The sequence below is a fragment of the Limulus polyphemus genome, unplaced genomic scaffold (genome assembly GCF_000517525.1).
Source record: "Limulus polyphemus unplaced genomic scaffold, Limulus_polyphemus-2.1.2 Scaffold32, whole genome shotgun sequence".
Taxonomy (NCBI): domain Eukaryota; kingdom Metazoa; phylum Arthropoda; class Merostomata; order Xiphosura; family Limulidae; genus Limulus; species Limulus polyphemus.
The window spans coordinates 1299711-1320503 of record NW_013665642.1 but is presented as its reverse complement, the minus strand read 5'-3'; the positions used below and the strand labels follow the sequence as shown (position 1 = coordinate 1320503).

Genomic DNA, 20793 nt, shown 5'->3' with positions numbered 1-20793 from the left:
TAGTGATTATCAGAAAAAAGGAAGACATGCTCTGGTTCTGTGTTGATTTTAGGAAAACAGTAACTCGTGTTGCTGCCTTTCTCTTGTCACAAACCTATCAATGTCTGGACACATTGGTTCACTTTAGACCTGGCATCAAACTACTGGAAAGTGAGCTGGATGAAGAGAGCAGACTTAAGACTATATTTAGTATGAGAGACCGCTTATATGTATTTTGTGTCACGCTATTTGGTCTGTATAACACACTCACCACTTCTGAGAGGCTAATGGAGCTTACAATGGTGGTATTTTGAGGTAAAGACAAGTATCAGCTAGACAGATCCACAAATAACTGAAAATTTGTTCAAAACATAAGGAGAGTGATTATGGTCAGATAACACGAGTCACCCTAGTGTCTGTAAAATAATGAGACTGAACGATGTTGAAAAGTAAATAATGAAAACAATATTTATTATTGCACACACACAAAAAGACAGTTACTTTTATATGATGATTTTAAAAATGTCTTTATTCTCTATAATCTCCTAGCACTTTGTTTATTTGTTTGTAATTAAGCACAAAGCTACACAATGGGCCATCTGTGCTCTGCCCACCACGGGTATCGAAACCTTGCGTTGTAAGTCCGCAGACATGCCGCTGTGCCACTGGGAGGCTCTCCTAGCAGAACTGGCAAAAAAAAGCGTGCCATAATTCAATGGGTAAACCTGCTTTCTTTCTCGTTCAACAGTGTCACTTTGTAACCGTTGTCCCCCATAGCATTAGCCAGCTGTTACATTTAGTCAACGTCATGTCATTCAGCAAACGATATTCCAGTGCAATCAATTTAACTACATGCTATATATTATTGCAATATCCCGTCGGCCAGAATAGACATCACCTACTACAGAGAACAAACAAATGAAGCAATTAGAACAACGTAATCTTAACCACTTGTTGGACCATGTGGTGCTGCCATTATAGCACGAAAACTAAATAACCGAAATTTTTTTAAAGCTCTATTATCACTAAAGCGGGTTAAAAAAGGGGGTATGTCTGCATATCACACTTTTCCTCCCTTCTATCAGGCTCGTTTCAAGCCAACAATTCAACTTTTAAATCAACTATCTTTAAATTTACGATGTAGTCAAAAAGCACTTTAACTTCGTCCCTCAAAATACTTACTTGTCACACAGACGACACAAATCCTTTAACAAAGAATCACACAAAACAACAACAATAAGAAACTTTCGTTGGTGCTTCACAATATCTTTTAATAATACATTAACTTAAAAACTTCATTTTTTACACATCCCTTATGTTCTGCTGAACGATATTTTAAATTACATTTGCCTGTCCAATATATATATAAACACTTCCACATTCAATTTTCATAAATTCCAGCTTTTCCATTAATTGTATATTATCTTTAGTATTACCTAAAATTTGCTTCGTCTTATTCATCAGTTTAAATATAGAGTAAACTATTTGTTGCCTTTTAAACACTTTGAATAAACTAAAAGTTAAACCTGGAACATTTGGCAACACTAAACATTCCCTTTTACTTTTATCATAACTAGGTTTTAAGGTAATACCTTGGTCCATTATTATCGCATTAGTGAATTTCTTAACTGCTCTACCTACAATAGTTGGGTTAAATACTTTTTCAACTGCTATATATTTCATTAGTAACAACTCATTTTTTGAATCCTCTTGTTTTATACGTCTTCAAAATTCTATGAACATAAGTGTAATATTCAGACATTTTTTTGTGTTTCAGTAAGACATGATTTTTGGTGTGATGACATAACAACAGAAAAAAGTTTCCGATAAATATATGTTTTTAAATTCCCTTGTTCATTCCTTTTTACCAATACAACTCGAAAAGGCAAACTATTATTTATCTCAATATAATATGTAAATTGTATAGAAGGTCCTACACTATTCAATCTCTTTTAATGCCTTATTACCATATCTCTACACCAAAAATGTGTCATCTACATACCTTATCCAAATATTACAAATATATATGTAAATATATTTACATTTTGCACCATTTATGGCTTTTGTTTCAAATGCATCCATATATAAGTCACATAACAATAGTAAAAGTGGGGATTCCATTGCTAGACCTTCATTTTGTTTATAAAAAACATTGTTAGCCTGAAAAAAAAATGGATTATTTACACACATCTTTGTTAGATCAATTATATATATAATTTCAACTGCTGAAGTTTTATTTTGTAACAATGTATTTTCGAAATACTTAATTGCATCTTCTACTGGAATTTTCAATGTAGACCAAAAAGCTCACAAAACCTTCTGTCGCATATCTGCAGTATCATTTACATGCTTTATTGCAAACTTCATACGAGTTTATTTAGTGATTTAATATTTAATGATTGTTTAGTTTTTCATAACAAGAGTATTAAAAGTTAATCATTTAAAAACGATAGATATGACAAGTTTCGTTACGTAACTTTGTATGAGCCGTTCATTGTATATGTTGTTGTACTAGGCTTTTGTAACATTGTTGACGTCATCTTACTCGAAGCTTCTAAGTTTTTCTCGTTATGTGTAATATTGTTGCTACAAGAGAGAGAGAGAGATTTCTGTAAATGATACTGCAGCCATGTGGCAGAAGGTTTTGTGGTCAGATGAAACAAAAAAGGGAGATTTTTGAACTCAATTCAAAGTATTACATCTGGTGCAAGCCCAACACAGCACATCACCCAATCAACACAATCCCAAATATCGAGCATGGTGGTGGCAACATCATATTATGTGGATGTTTTTCATCAGCAGAGACTGGGAATCTCACTTGGCTTGGTAATGCAAAAAATAAAAGTTGGCAAAATTTTGCAGAAAACAGCTTATGGAAAACATTTCTGGTTAACACAGATTATTTATTGTGTCATTTAGCATACAGTTCCTGTCACTATACTTTGAAAATTGGTATAGACAATTTATACTTGAAGGAAAGCTTTTGCATGCAAATACAACCCGAAAATCACGTATTTCTACACATAAGAGTTCTCGGATTACCTCTCAAGTAAATGGTTAATACTTTTCCCCAAAGACTTTCACCTGAGTGGAAAGGAAACTTGAAATGTCCTTTTGGCTTTCAGATGTATTAGACTCTCTAGTCATTGCCACCAGAAATTCTCTCTATTAATTTTTTCAGTATTTAATTTAATATCATTAGCTATTCTGGTTGATTCTGGCGTGTTTTCGGCAGACAAACTCGCTCCATTGCTAGAAAATAAGGATTGCTAAGTCTTTGGTTTTTATATCACAGAGCTACCCTCTTTGAAATTCTAAACTCTATCACTATTATAACTATTACAACACAATATACCTCATGTGACCTGCGTTAAGAATAATTGCAAAACTCCACTCTATTGCTCAGAACACAAGATATGCTATGTTCTTCTGGCCTTCAACACACACTAACAACCTAATGGCTAAAGTATGTGACTCTAACACTATCGTAAAAGCTGATTGAACTCATTCTTAACAATATCGAATTGAGTGTTAATGTTGACACTATGGCCAACCTTTTGATTTGACGAGAAACCAGAGAAAAACTTTTGATATATTCCTCATTATCATTTGGCTCGAGATAAGTAGATTTAGTGCTCTCATTATCAATGACTTATCAGTCCTTTCCAACTCCAGTTCATGGTTCAACCAGTGCATGAGAGTTTCAACAGTGATGTACAGCTTCAATTTGTCCATGTGTTTAACATAATTCTACACATTATATGATCTGAAGCTCATAGTTTGACAGATTAAGCTATTAACAAATAAGATACTGTCCAGCTGAGCCAAAGTCAAGTTGCTGTCATGCTGCAGCCAAATGCCACAGGCAAAACTGGACTCCACACTTGAAAAAGCATACTTTTATTATTTTATCATAACTTTTGAAACATGGCTGCTTTACCCAGATATGTCATGCAAGTTCATGGCAATCGACCAATATGGATCTTAAATACTCCATATATTCCTACAAGCATTCTGAAACATTCCTACTAGGTAGTGGTCAATACATCACATTCACTGAGAGCTGAGCTTTATGTTAGGTGCTCTGTTGTTTGATATGTTATCCTGACATAGGTAGATGTTCATCACAGCCAATTATTTTACTGACACAAAAACTCTGCAGGCTTACACTTATAAGTTTGTATTGCTTGCTCAGCCAAACCATCAAATTGAGGATCATGTGGTGAAATATCCATCTTTGTAACACCTCACAATTTAAACAATTTAGCAAATAACAGGCTGTTAATGTTTATTCTCTATGTCACATATATTTATGTCTATTTGTGTACTATCTACTAATGTGTTAGCAATGGTCTGAACTGAAATGCTTTCTTCTAGATTATTTACTAGTTGGTGATCAACTTATATCAGTTATTCCTAGAAATCTATAGTGATATGCTAGGCTATTTTAAGCAAAGGAGAACCTGTAAGTCTATATCTGAGTTAGTGTGTGACTTAAATTTCTTTTGAAAAGCTCACACAGCATATTCACATCAGCTCTCAATATTTTTTTCAGGAATTCAAGCTGAAAACCTACTTCTGCACTTTGGCGGTAGTGCATACTAGTCCATACAAAGGCTGCCAGAGTTAGTTCTTTAAATTTTCTTAACTTCTCCAATACTTTCTTGACATTTGTCACCAAGTTATATACTTTAGAACTTCTTTCTGTAATTTACTGTATCTTTCTTTACAAATTATCTTAGACCTGACGCTATTCTCTTAGAACAAAATAACTAAAAATTAATAGTCAACATGCATAATAATAATAAAGAAATAAGTAATGTCTTTTAACAAAATTAACATTAAATCATACACATATGGTATTTGAATGTATAATTTGTTCATATCTTCTTGTAACATTCTAATATTTATTCTCACTTCATTCGGTTTTCTGTATACATGCAAGTTTCATATAAGACGTGATCGACAAAGCTGTTAATTTGGTCTTGTTCCAAGCTATTTTTGTTCCTTTGTTGTTCTCGAAAGTTAATAATATCTGTTACCATCCGGGAATGATATTGCTCAGTACAATACATTGTATAAGAATGTCTATAGCAGTGCCCTTCAACGGTTGTTCAGGTGATATCTAGAGGTTATGGTCTCCCTATGTTGTAATGAGAATGACCATTCACGTGGTTAGCGCTTGCCGCTTTGAGTAAATGCAAGATTCCTAACATGCCAAGAAGCGTTACATTGAATCGGTCTGCCTGGAACATTACATTTAAACAGTTTGCTTGTAGAGTGTGCTTTAGAGTCTTTTTTCTTATCAGTCTAGGATATCATTTTGGAGAGAGAGAATTTTGCTGAACAAGATGCAGCAACGCAAATAATATCCAGTCAGAGATCTAGTCCAGCATGTTTCTTTTATATTTAAGTACACACACTGTTTTTGTTTGGATATATAATAAAATTGGGAATTTTGTTTTACACTTCGTGTCCAGTCTCATTATTTTCCATCGACCCAGTCTGTAAGAGGTTTAGTGTTACTCCATAATCGATATCTTGATCGAATATCCAGTTATCAAGTGGATTTGGCCGATAATTCTAACGTCAATTTAGTTTCATCTGGATATGCCACATAAATGCACAAAAGTAATGACATGATGCTGCACAAAAGTGAATTGCAACGTTTGTATGTTTTTCGTCTGAACAACACTTTGTGCACACAGTGAGGTAAACAGTCTTTAATTTTGAACAGTGAAGAAGTGAGAAGACAATCAGTTAGCAGTATCCAAAGTCTGAACCGCTATTCTTAATTGAAAAGCGAGATTGAGGTCACTCTTACAACGCCTATATAGCTTAAAATGTGAAGCATGCTTCGTAGCATTGCTTCTCGAACCCGAAACCTGCTGATTCTCGGTCCAATACACTACGCATTAAGCTGCGTTTTGATGTAACTTATCTCACACCAATCGTATAGTCAGTTTAACTGTGGGTCCATAACGTGATCTGCTCCCTATTTTTTTTTAAATCGTGATACTTGTTTGTTTGAATTTATGCACAAAGCTACACAATGAGCTATCTGTGCTCTGCCCACCACGGGTATCGAAACCCGGTTTCTAGCGTTGTAAGTTCGCAGACATACCGCTGTGCCACTGGTGGGCAAATCGTGATACAGTAGATATATATATATAGAGCGAGTTTGATAACGAAATCGTTTTTGAGTTTATGTGAAAAACAACAAACAACGTAGAAAAGATGGAAAAAGGACTATTTGCGCCCAATTTGTCAGTACCATGTTGTAAGAAATAACTCGTTTTTTGTCTCTATATTATTAGCCCGTTTTAGTGATATAAATTTAAAAAAAAGATGTCTTGAACACTGATAATGATCTTGCACTTGTGAATTCTATGTACAATAAATAAACTTTACAATAATATAGGATGTATAAGACATTGATTCTAGTATTAATTTTAACATTATATAATTATGTTGCATTGAGCAAAGTTATTGGACATATATATATATATATATATGATTTATAATACAACCATAGATGGCACTTAATCACCAAAAAAGTATGATTTCTAAAAATGCGAGTTCGTATATTTACTAACAGTAACACCACAGCCTTTTCCGGGTTAGTAAGAACATGTTCTGATAAGTTTATGTCTATTAATGTATACGAAATTAATTATTAAATATGTTGAGAAATTTGAACAGTTTTTATAACTTGCCGTTTTGATGCTTAAATAATGGTTGTTACTTTAACATAAGGAAGTTTACTTTATTACTATTAGTTTATGTTGAACGTACTCTTGACAGTATTGTAAATGTAACTAGTAATATACTACTTATGTACATCATATTCATAGTACATCAGTACATATAACTTACGAGATGTTAACCAATCTGTTGACCAAAATTAAGAAAATCAGACCGAAAATAAGGGCAAGGCTGAAATATAGAGCTAAGTCACTAGTCTAGTATTAATATTATTAGTGGTTAAAGGGAACCCAATTTTATTCTTCAGATAGTCATTTATTAACCCGTTTCCTTGAATCAAAGCAGTGTTACTGTTAATGCAATTGGTATGAAACTCGTTGAAAATGCTAGTAATTTAGCTTTGCAACGTAAGATTGAAAATATTTTAGGAATGTACCAATCAATAAGTATCACTAAATTAATTTTTAATTTTTGCCACTAGTAATCCCTTTATTCACAATTTACAGTGTAGCATGGTGTAAACACGTTATTGAAGGAAAATTAAATATACTACTTTTCTTTAGAAGTCCCCCCCCCCCTGTGCTATTATTAAACATTAAAAATATACCTGCTTTTCCCTTTAATTCCTCAAGTTTGTTATTATCAAATTCAAAGCTTAGGATGACCTGTGGAGTTTTTTTAGAAATTAATGTAATGTATTGTAGGTGTAATGGCAGTTTATGTTTACTAGGATAAAGTCCATACTATGGAGTACAAAATGGTCCATAATGTTTCAATCCTTTTTTTGTTGTTGTTGTTCGTGTTGAATAGCAACTTGTTTGTTTGTGAAGCACAAAGCTGTGCAATGGGCTATCTGTGCTATGTCTACCATGAGTACTGAAATCTGATTTATAGTGTCATAAGCCGTTAAACTTATCACTGGAGGGCATAGTAAATTATGAATTAACTTGTAAGTTTTTATTGTAGATGTAATTTTTGTTACTAAAAGATATTTATGCATTTTAATGAAGAAGCAGTAGTTTTTTATAAATATTATAGCACTTGCTGTGTTCCATACTTTTTCCTGCAGATTTCAGCAGTATTGTTGAGCTTGCCTAATTGTAAATGCTTTACTTTAAAAGAGAAATAACAGGTGATCAAAACCATATCATGCTCAGTGATTTTCAGACATTTTTGCCTTGCTGTGAAATGTTATCCTAATAATTCACTGAACTAAACAAATTTGGTGCTAGAGAAAACTCAAGTGATTTTGGGAAGTTTGATGGTGTTGATTTGAAAAATGTAGTTAGAATTTGTCCATAGCTTCTATGTTTTGAATTATTGTAGTATCTCAGTATTATATCAGCACTGTGTGAAATACTATGCAATAAACTCGGTACAATAGATTTATGCTGTGAAATTAAGTTTACACGGACAGTTTAATGGGTAAATAGCATACATTTTTGATAACTTCAAACACTGAATGTATTGTATTGGTGTAAAATTCCAAATATATCGTTCATATATGCTATTTGTTCTCAATATAATTTTTGTGAATTGCAACACTTTTGCTTCATTCCCACACTCATCTACTCTGCCCAGGAATCATGAAATACTTACATGCTCAGTTTACTAGAACATTCAAGAAGTCCCTCAATTGAGCATAAAAGGGGTGGAGACAGATGCCTCTCTCTCTCTCAGTTGCCTCTCACTCACATGGTCACTTCTCCTGGCTCTGCACACTGTCAAAACAAAGTCTGATCTTCTTCCTCACATCATACCTACAATATAATCAAATTCTGTAAAAACTGTTTTTTTTATTTTTAAACTCTAGTTCTGTAAACATAAATTATTTTATATTTTCTACAAATCATTTGAAATGCTGGCTGCCTCCAGTTCAAATTCAAGTGAAGTCTAAAAGTGTCAAAATCACCCAAACAGTTTCTGCTACATTTGTGGAAAATATTTTACAGTTTCACAAAGGAAAAACATCACACACAAAGTAAAGGTAGCAAACTACCAGTATTTTGGGTGTAAAATTGGTGACCAAGAAAAACATTGACTTCACATGTGTGTTGTATAGTTTGCACACCTGACTTGACACATTGGCTGAATAAGGAGAGAGCAAATATGCCATTTGCAGTTCCCATAATATAGCGTGAGCCCCAAAATAATCTAACTGACTGTTATTTTTACATGACTGATATTTCTGGATTTTTAGGCAAAAACTAAACAATACATTAAATATCCAGATATTTCATCTGCAATGAAACCATTACCTTTTGGGGATTTTATTCCGGTTCCACATCCATCAGCAAATTGGGAAACAGAAGAGTTATCCTGCAAAGGAGACAATGAATCATCTTCATCCTCTTCATAGAGTAATTTTATTCCTGTGGCACCTTATCATATACTGCCTCATCTGAGCACACAAGAAAAGCGAAATGATCTGATTTGTGACTTGTTTCTATTAAAGCAGCATGGGGAACTTCTTGACTATCATTTACAGCAATGGAATTTATTAGCTCCAGAAACAAGAGTTACAGTTCACTGAAGTCACCATCAAAATCTTGCTTCTTACTAGAGCATGCAAGTTACTTTGTGTTTCTGTGGAAATGTTGATGCACTAATGGAAGAATTGGATACTGAATGTATTCCTCAAGAATGAAGACATTTTATCGACTCATCTAAAGTTAGTCAGAAGGGTGTATTTTAGCACAGTGGAAACTAAGCCATCGCTTCCTGTTGCTCATGCTTGAACCTGAAAGAAACTTATCAAAGCATGTAGATTGTATTTGAGGTAATCAAATATTATCACGGCAGGTGGAACATATGTGGTGATTTAAAAGTTATTGCACTCCTGCTAGGCCAACATTGTTGCTTTTTGTGTCTCTGGGACAGCCACTAAAAATATTTTCAAAAAGGAGGAATGGCCAGTGAGAGAGAATTACATACCAGGTAATTAGAATATTGAGTATACACCTTTAGTGAATCCTAAAATGCATTTCTGCTCCCACCTCATATTAAATTGAGACTCGTGAATAATTTTGTAAAAGGAATGAACAAAGATGGTAATGGTTTTAGATATATGTCTGACAAGTTTCCAAAAACCAATGAAGCAAAAAATTAAAGAAGGTAGCTTTGTTGGGCCACAGATTTGAGAAGTGCTGATGGATGATAATTTTGAAACAGTACTCAATCAGGAAGAACTTGCTGCCTAGAAATAATTCAAACTGGTTGTCAAACATTTCTTAGGAGATCACAGAGATGAAAACTATGCTGTGATGATTGATGATATGCTTGAGAACTATAGGAAAATGGTGTCTAGGATGCCTCTAAAGATGCACTTTTTACACACTTCCATTTAGACTTCTTTCCAAATGATCTAGGTGCAGTGACCGACAAGCATGGTGAGTGCTTTTACCAAGATATTTTTACAGTTGAACAGCGATATCAAGGACGATGTAATCTTGTGATGATGGGAGTTTACTGTTGATTCTTACAGCATGAAGTTGAGAACATACACGAAAGTTACAAGTCAAGCAGTTATTTTGTAATATAAAGTAAATCCATTATGAAAATTTTGAACATAGCCTGAATGTATTTTCAGTATAATCTTATTATACTCATTGCTCTTTCAAATGAGTACTGCTATTATGTATTGTATTTGAACATTCTTAAATGCAATTTTTAATGAATATAGAAAGTTATTTAAGAAAAAGTTATTTTCATGATATATAAAGAATATTTTGAATAAATCTATCATAACTTGAAAACTAGAGGTGATCAGTAATTTTAACATGATTTTTAAATTTGGCATCATCAGATTACTCAGAACAGTTGCATTTTTTCTAGTAGAAAAGAAATATTTTTGTTTTGATGCCCAGTGTAACCTAACCATAAAATCTTGTTCTTATTCATTTATTTTTGATTTTAAATATATATATATATATGTATTGTTTTCTCACAAATGAGATTTTCTATGGAATTAGGTACAGATCATCAGTATAACAAAGATGGGGCAAATACTGGAGATAGTAAGCGAATACGAATAAGAATACTTCATATTTTTATGAATATGAAAATGAGCATAGGAAAAATTTAAGTATTCAAATTGGAATACACAGGAATGTATTCATGAATACTTTGTCAGGTAATATCCAATAATGATAAAACAGCAGATGATAGCATCTCAATACTTTTATTTTTCATTTAAAATGCAATAATAGTTTTAAAACAAAAAATATATTTCTGAAAGAGACTTGTAGATATTGTAACTGTCCATTGTTCTTTATGAACATCAGTCTTTCAAATGTCTTGTCAGTGAGGTGGTGGTGATCGGGTCTGAATGTTTTGCATCCTATGCTGAACAACTGTTCAATGGGACAGAGGATGCTGGAACATTCAAGTACCATTTGCCTAGTAGAGATATGGTAGGAAAGGTTTTTCCATGAATCTTCCAATAATCTAGAAGGTTGCTTACTTCAAGAATGTAAGAACCATGGAAGTAGGTGTAGATCAAGATGAGGTTGCTGGTACCTTGGAGGCAGCAAAGAAACTAAAGAGCTTACTTCTTTTGTGAGGGAGAGGATTTACTATTTTCTTTTGGTTCCATGGTTGTAGGATTATTTGTTGAGAAAACTTTCGTATTTCTTTCTACAAGGACATTTGATTGGATTCATAGACTATAGGTCTAAAGAAAACACCAGTCAAGTTTAAATCTGTCATCATCTACATTCAGTGAGCAAGGAACATGCTGACTGCTTCCACCAAGATACTTCTACAATGGAACAGCACTATCAAGGACAATGAACTGCCTCATCTGATTATACTTGATATTAAACTGGGACTCATGAAGAATTTTGTAAAAGGAATGAACAAATATGGTAATGGTTTCAGGTATCTATCTGATACGTTTTCAAGTTGCAACTGAAATTATTAGCTATCTCTCATAGCTAATAATCCATATTTTAATAGTATATAAGTTAGTGATGTGCTAAGCAGAAGACACTTCGTTACTCATACTGAGTCATCCAGGAATGAACAGATTTCTTCAGTGGAAAGACAAGATTGAAATTATATCTGGACTCCATGTTGTCAATCTCAGTCATTAGCCCATAAATGCATGGCACTACACAACTGTAGGTATCAATGTTCTGACCCTGGGTGAAATCTGCTACCTCTTCAAAAGGTGTCATTATTGTCACCAAATCTGCAAGCACAGTTTGGTTGTGAAAAGTAAGTTTTGAGGTACCAGTATCTAGATTATTTAACTTCTTCTGGGGAATCTTGTATAAAGACTTAATCGTCTGCGTTCCGTCAAGTTGGTGTTACTTACTGAACTTTGGCCTTTCTCTCAAGTTGATCAGTTGCTTGTGTTGAGTTTTGAATGTAAGACACGATGGCTGATGCTTTTGAAATTACTTTCAGCAGAGGTCCAGCTTTTTACATGCCATCCCTGACCATGAGCTGTAGCATTTGGGAATAGTACGGGTCATTTTCAAGAAGAAATTCAGATAAATTGTCTGCTAATTTAGATTCATCCAAAAGTTCATCTTCTGAGTCACTATCTGTAGATGAGTTTTCAGTCCAAATCCAGACAAGCAGAAAGCCCTGATCATGTTGGATAGCTTATCAGATGTCACATATGACACCTTCTTGTTGATGTTAGAGATTTATTATTTCATCATATTGAGCTGAAATGTTATCAGATGTGTGATGCCACTTGAAATGCTGACATGCTATCATTACTATTTGCATTTTCCAGTCAAGTATAAAATGACCAGTGACTCCAAGAAAGGTACGCATTTGTCTGCTACTCTAGATATCCACATTGACATTGATGTTGGGCACAAGTTGCAGTAGAGAGATGACTTTTTGTTGGATTTCATCAAACTTACTCTCAATCAACATTGTGGACAGATGCTTGTGGCTGGGAAGAATATATCGAAAATCCGTGGCTGCCATTAGATCTTGAAAATCTTTTGACTCCACCAAGAAGGGTTGTAGTGTACTGGCAATAAAATTGACAAGTTTGTTAGTGATGTACTTCTGACAAGGGTGTGTAGACTTATATTTAGTTGATTCTGTACAGTACGCTGCTATTGTAGGCTGCTGCACCTCGGCAGAAGTACCAGAACCAGACGTAGACTTCTGTAGCTCTACCTCATGATTAAGTTAGAAATACAAGAAGCGTATCTCAGTTATATAATATAGAATATATTTTATGATTAAAATAATAAATACATATCATAATAAATAAAAGTGATGAATATAGTTCAAAACATGAGAAATTTAGTTTAACTATAGAATATAGTTTATAATAATATAGATAATAAAAAATATTCATAATAAATATGATATATAATATAGAATATAGCTTATAATTAAAATAATAAAAACACATAATACAAAGTAAATGAAAATAATAAAACCTATAGTTTAACATGCATGAGAAATTTAGTTTACCTATATTACATTGTATAATTTACATAGACCATAGTTAACATTAACAAAAATAATAAAAAGGCTTACCTTCAGATGTGTCAGCAGGTTAGAAGTAGTTTTTCCTGAAGTAGAAATAGTCTGCTAACAATATTTATGCTTTGCCTTGATGTGACCAGATTGTGCAGTAGGAAGTATGAAGTATTCATGTATCACTGAATGCAGTTTAGTAGCCATCTCAAATTTACTCTAGTGACTTAACTGGATTAATAACCATATAATACAATAACTTTTAACACATTGTGGATGGGTCACGAATTTACTTGTGTTTCATGCAGAGCGTCTTTGTGTGCCATTTATTAAAACATTGCATTCAAAAGGAATTGGACACGTTTTATTTTGTTCTGGACGGTTATTATTTTTCTGATTTTTGCTTACAGTACCCATATTTTTATAAATGGCTACTTGCAGAAAACAATGTGATGAGTGAAAATGAGATAATTACTGAACTGTTTGATGATAATTTGTCAGATCTTCCAAGTGAAGGTGAAGATTCTGATGTGGATGTGTTTGTGGATCATTTTGACAGTGAATCTAGCTACAGTATCATTGTCAGACCTACAAAGATACATAAAGTTGTGCTCTCAACTGATTCTGAATCAGAAAGTGATGATGATTCTACAGATGTTTCTGTTAGTGATTTGTTTTCTCATCGTGATAATGATAATTGATCAATAATAGATATTCTTTCAAACTTAGAAATGTTTGAAGGAAATCCAGGGGTCACTATAACTCCATTCGAACCCAAAAGTATAGCTGCTGTTACAAGTCTAATGTCTGATGATGACTTGTTTGAAATGTTTTGTCAGGAAACATGTACGTACCATAATCAAATTGCAGAGAAACATAAAATGTCATTTAAAGGACTTCAATGAACCTATAGACATGAGGAAATTCTTAGGCCTTATTCTACTAATGGGACAGACACGGATATATAACTGGAAAGATTATTGGTCAACAGATCCTATTTTGATTAGCCCAGTATTTTTGCAGACAATGAGCCCAAACAGATTTGAACAAATTTAGACATTTTGGCATTTCAGTGATAATCAGACAATGGATGAATCTTCAGGCAGGCTCCTCAAAATTCAACCAGTATTGGATTATTTCCTTAATAAATTCAGGACACTATACAAACCAAAGCAACAGTTGTCGTTGGATGAAGGCATGATTCCATGGAGAGAACGTCTAAGACTCTGAACATACAACCCTGCAAAAATTGTAAAATATGTCCTGCTGGTGAGAATGGTGTGTGAGAGTGACACATGTTATATTTGCAACATGGAGATTATACTGGTGAGGGGAAAAAATTTGAGGAGACTATTCTTTCAGTTCTTGCTCCCAATCTTGGATTGTGGCACCATGTATACCAGGACAATTATTACAACAGTACTTCCATTACAAACCTGTTCCTAGAACATAAAAAAGAGTCTGCGGAACAATCAGTTGCCACCAAGCCTGAAGGCTGAAGTTTCAACAATAAAAAAAAGGTGAAACGGCTATCCATAGAAAAGGTGATGTTCTTATTTTCATATGGAAAGACACGAGAGAAGTGAGAATTATTTCAACTATCCATGACTCATCTGTTTCTTCAACAGAAAAGAAAAATAGAATAACTGGAGAAGAAATAAAAAACCTGTGTGTGTGTTCTCCAATACAATGCCCACATGAAAGGTGTTGATCGTGCTAATCAGTACTTCTCATACAACACCATTCTCAGAAAAAACAGTGAAATAGACAAAAAGGTAGTACTTTATCTTATAAATTGCAGCCTTTTCAATTTATATATAATCTACAAAGCCCTGAATCAACAGAAAAAAATAAAATATAAGCAGTTCTTCCTCTCTGTTGCAAGAGAATGGATTACTGACAAAGAGAAGGAAGGCTCATTGGAACGAACCTGGTCCATCATCTGAAGGTTCCTCCAGGAAGACTGGCGACATGAAGCAGCATATTCCTGTGTTAATTTATCTACAGGAAAAAAGAAATTTCCTACCAGAGCCTTCAGCATACAGCATGTGTGCCTGATCACCAACGAGTTCAAGAGTGAAGAGGTGTGAACCAAATGAGGAGGAATAGAAGTACAATCATGAAGAATTATATTGTGCTACTATTTCATTTTTAGTTTTCCACTAACTCTCATTTATTTACTCTGATTGGCAAAATGCCAGGGAAATGTGTATTTAATGATAGGTGGCTGGGAAACAGAAAAGTACAAATCTTGTTTTTTAAAAAAATGTCAAGAACTCAAACTAAACTCTCTGCATTCCATAAAAAAAAAAAGATTAACTTATGTGGAATGAGTGAATCTGTATTGTAAAGCCATGCTAAAGGTAAGTTCAAATAATATTATTTATGATAAAAAAATATGTTTTGGTCTAATTTTCACTCAGCCTATTTTTTTGTAAGATTTGTTTCAGAGCCTTTGGCCCAGACCAAATCAAAACATTGACCCATCTGGTAAAAACATTACAAACCTGTATTTGAAGGCAACAAAGTTTTGTTTGACAGAAGTTTATCTGCCTGAAAAGGAAACTACCATTGACTGTTTTACTATTTGCTATTAGTGAGTCAAAAATTTGATTTGATCTGAGCTTTGTCAGTAACTTGGTGTAAACTAGATTTCTTTATCTAACTGGAGAAGAACTGTACTATGTCTATAGAGAATAACACCAGTTAATTTCATATACTTTTTAAAAAGTATCTGAACTTTATTGTGCCCCTGCCAGATTTCTTTATCTAACTGGAGAAGTACTGTACTATGTCTATAGAGAATAACACCAGTTAATTTCATATAGTTTTTAAAAAGTATCTGAACTTTATTGTGCCCCTGCCAGTGAGTTAACTTTGTTTAGCTTTTTCCTATTTACTTACTGGTTTGTGAAGAACCAGGTTCATAGTCATTGCTGTGTAAGTGACATCACACTTCTGGATTGTATTAACTTGTATGCTCCCAAGAATTACACAGACTTTTCTCCTGCGAGTTTGTGCATTATCTTAATCATCTGATATTTATGATGCTTATAATTAGCTTTTATTTATTTAATGATGATGTAAAAACAATGATGTGTTGCTCTCTAGTTTGTAATGTATGTTGTGAATATTTATGAAATGAGAATGCTATAAATTGTATTTTGATAAATAAATTAAATTAATAGGCTCTTAAATAATTGATTTTTCTTCACCACTTTAGTATAACTAAATTTAGGACCCTGGCAATGACCCATGGTTTTAAAAAAAATGACCCTTTATTTTTTCAACTGAAGGGTCATCTGGCCCACAATATTATTTAACAATCTGAAACAATGCTCAAAGTCTACACCCATGGAAAAAACTTACTTTAAAATACATAGATTGTTTTGGATCACAGAATTGAAGGTAAATCATTATGTTAATAAAAAAAAAGTGTAACTTAAGGTTTCAGTATTTACGTAGTGTAGGCCAGATTAATTTTTAAGCCCTAACCACACACAGTTTATTATTACTTGGAACAACAATAAAAAAATAAATTGAACTTTATTTAATTCATTTTTTTAAGGCAAGAAGCATCAAGACTACATGAAATAGCAAGCATCATGTGGTCTTTTAGTCAGTTCAAATCCAGCTTTGTAGAAATTTGCTGAGCAACCAAAGTTGTTACTAGTCATCTGAATGGATAAACAGCATTCTTCAGTTTATGTTTAATCATAATGCAGAAGCATTATGAGGAGAAAAAAAACATTGCAACATATGGGATAGCATCTAACATTGTTTCTCGGCTAAAAAACAAAACCAAGCAGTAGTCAGGATATGTGTTGCTGTTTGATGAGAGTTTTAACAGTAAAATTCAAGGAAATCGGTGAGATGTGCTGTCAGATTTTGGAGTGAGAATTGTGTCCATTCAAAATACCTGATATCCTACTTCATGGGTTTTCATATATCTGAGTAGATTTATGAGAATTTGAAGCAGTGTGTGGAGTACTTATGCTTCAACAGTATTGTGCAACTCTACATGGATTGACTTAATGTTAACTGGAAGCTGTACTCCCTGATACAAGAAATTGTTGAAAAGCAGACAAGTAAGAAATGCTCAATGTGGAGAGCTGTAGCTTATAAGTACTGTACAATTCATTCAGAGCTGGATCTGCAGCAACAGAATGAGAATTGATCATGTTCTTTCAAGTCTCTTTAAGCATGGGCAAATATGATTACCATCCGTTAAACTTGGAAAGGACATTTATGGAACAAAAATACAGTAACTCTGAGCATCCCTCACAAACCTCATAAGATTTGTTAAAGTTTATAAGTATTTTGTACACAAAGAATGACATTATTCTAATTATGTCTTTCTAATAAAAATATTATTTATCTATAGTAATTATTTGCACTCAAACTGTTAAAATAGTTTGAGTATATGGTGATTTTCAATTTATGTATAAAAATACTTTTCTTCATCTTATAATTTTCTTGACCCAGTGATGTTCTTGTAATCTTGTTATTTAGAAAACCTTACCTACTTGTTAATGTACTATTAAGAACACAAATTCAGCTCTGGCAATGGAACATGCAAGGCAGACAACAGATCTCGGCAGTTATCAACAAATATGTGACTGACAATTCTTTCTCCCTGACAGTTGTCATAAAATTATAAGTATGACTTTTCATTTAAATGAAAATACATAAAATGTAACCTTTTGCACATGTCTTAAACACGAGAACTTTGTAGTCAAGTGAACACATAAAAAAATTTGCGAGTTTTTAAATATTTAATAACGGCTTTTTATATTATGGTCTTAAAAAATAGTGTTATATTTGTGTATATTTCTGAGGTGAAAAAGCAACTCTAATGGAATCGGTATATGTAAAGGTTTGTATGTGTTGAGTGTTTTTTTGTTTGCATTTGTATTCATTATTTTTAAATAACTAACTTGACACATGTCTAGATATTTACTTATTCATCAAATTGTTTTTGATCAGTGTTTTGTCTTCTGGGTGATAGATGAAGGAAAACTGTTAATATAATAATAATTTTCTAAAGTTAGCCATTATTATTTTTTATACATGTCAGATATGTGTCAGTTTGCTTGAAAGAAGTGAATTATTGAATATGTTCTAAATATATAAAATGTAAGAAATAAGTCACAGGTTATAAGGTGTGAAGAATAACACTTTGTAGTTTTAAGTAAAACAAAAAATATATCAGAATATTTATGTATATATAGAAGGTATTTGTGTTTAATTCTATAAGAAAAAATTAAAAATATCTAAACTTCAGAACTTGAATCAGGCACTAGTTTAGAATAGAGGGCTTTTAATAAGACAACCTTTTTTTATTCGAATGTAGGTGGGCAAACCAAGGACTAGAGTTTTTGATTACAGCTTGTGATCCTATGTACTTGCAAACATTATCATCAGATGAGTTTCAGGTAAACTGAACTTTTATTTATTCAAATCTTTCATGACCAACTGATATACAAAACATTGTTGGTGTTTTGCAGAGCTCCTGAGTATCTTAGTCTAATAACACACCAATTGAAATAAAGGCAATTAGTACATGTAACATAAATATAGAAATATTAAAAATGACTGTATATTAGGCCAAAGCTCCAAGACCTGTGTCATGTTCACACCAGTCCATAAACCAATTTAAGTAAAGGCAATTAGTACATGTAACATACATATTAAAATATGAAAAACTACCATATATTAGGCCAAAGCTCCAAGACCTGTGTCATGTTCACACCAGTCCGTAAACCAATTTAAGCATTGTTTTAGTCATGTTCCTCTCAACCAAAGCAACAGTTTAAATATAGTTTAAACAAAGCTCATTCTCAAATGTCCATATGAGTAAACTCTGTTAAACTGTATAATATGCTACTTAATAAGAATGTAATATATTCCAAATTTAGAAGTTGTCAAAAAAGTCATCATTGACTGTGTTGGAAATTAAATATATCATTTAATTCTAGAACTGAATACATCATCTCTTTCAGTTTATAGCTGTGATGCAAACAACTTGGAATAGGACTAACTAACATTAGTATAACATACTCTTAAGTTTATCTAGTGCTGAACATAATTTTAACTTATGTGGTGATGTAGTAGCAAGGCTTTGTCTTAAAACTGTATCATTCATATAAAGGTTACCATCTTGAAGAAATTTATGGGAAAATATAAAATGAGTCAAAGGATGTTTGTAAATGAAAAAAAAACAAAACAATATTTATCAACAATGATAAGAGCTATACATTCTTTCAGATTTTATGTCCATACATTTTTATCATACATATGTTCCAACACTTAGGTAAGAAGCTTAAGGAGCTTTTCAACAAGACATATAAGCATAAATTTTAACAAGACTTTAAAGAAATAAGATACATAAAAACCATACTCACTAAGAAGCTGAGGCTTACATGGTTAGAGCAGAAGACTTGATTTGCTGATTCTGATACAGCTTGGTAGCATCTCGATGCAGGCTCTGAATGTGACTACACCCTGTTTTTATGCAGAATTAGCTGATATTGTCAAGTTTATTCAAATCTTTTATGACTAACTGATATTCAAAGCATTGTTGGTGTTTTTTTATTGAAATGCAGCATGGTCATCACATACTCTGCAAGAACTTATGATTACATGCTTTACATAGTGAACTTTGTTCACTAGGTTTACACCATGCAAGGTTGAGTGCATACTTTTATCCACAACATGCTTATTAGCATCATTATCATGGCTTTCTTTCACCTTACAGTTTTTTCAGACTCGTTAGGAAAATGTTACTTTTCAAAGGTTGTCATTAAACCATTTGACAGCTGGATCTTTCCCAAAGAATTTATACCTTTTCTTGTATTCTCTAGAGAGAAAATCTAACCTTGAATAACATCTTGGCTAACTACGCACAACAGTGACACCTATGTCATTTGTGTGGGAGTATTTGTGTCTGTTTACTCAATCTTTCACTTTCATTTTATAGTTACTATTTCATACTTCTGAGAATGTCTGTAATAAAAATGCTGTAAGAAAACTTCATTGAATTATGTAATATTAGAATATGCCCATTGAAACAGTTCAACAGTAATTTTCCTATAATTAATGATGAATAAGTATAAAATGTGCAGTCAACCCAATCCTTTGGATTAGAGTGTAAATCCAATATGATTCTCTAGTGAGCTATTTACAACTGTTGTTTGTCATTCAAAGGAAAATAGCATTGCATTTGTTTTTAAGCAAATGAGGCTGACTGCAATACATTTGTGGCAAATGTTTTGTTTGGGTTTTTATGCACTGAGTGCATCCAGCACAGTAGATTGCTCCAGTTTGTTAAGCAGCAAAGAGTATTTCTTCTATTAGATGCCATCATTCCTTGTCATTTTACTGAATGCAAGAAAAGACCACTATTAAAGTGAATGCTTTTTTTGACAGTCATCATTTCTATAAGAAGTGTCAAAGGAGAGCTATTCCATTCAAGTCAATATGTTCAATGTTGTACAATATAATCATTCATGTATGTAATACCAAAATGAAACAAATATATACATATAAACCAAGGAATAAGAAATGTATACTAAAACACTTTTCTCTGTCTATGTGTTTTTCTGCTCATGCTCCTATGTTCAAAATACTCCTTCCAATCAATCAACAGAGGAAGTT

General features: G+C 32.9%; 1 protein-coding gene across 5 annotated transcripts in view; it reads left to right on the top strand.

Annotated features, from left to right (window-relative positions):
* The first annotated feature begins 6540 nt into the window (after positions 1-6540).
* Positions 6541-20793, top strand: part of LOC106460125 (peroxisome biogenesis factor 1-like) — a 125277-nt gene continuing 111024 nt past the window's right edge. For 3 of the 5 annotated variants that reach the window (XR_002610761.1, XM_022387113.1, XM_022387103.1), the window contains exon 1: positions 6541-6598. The gene's annotated coding sequence lies outside the window, so the exon portion shown is untranslated. The remainder of the gene's footprint in view (positions 6599-20793) is intronic. The other 2 variants (XM_022387117.1, XM_022387110.1) reach the window with 2 other exon arrangements.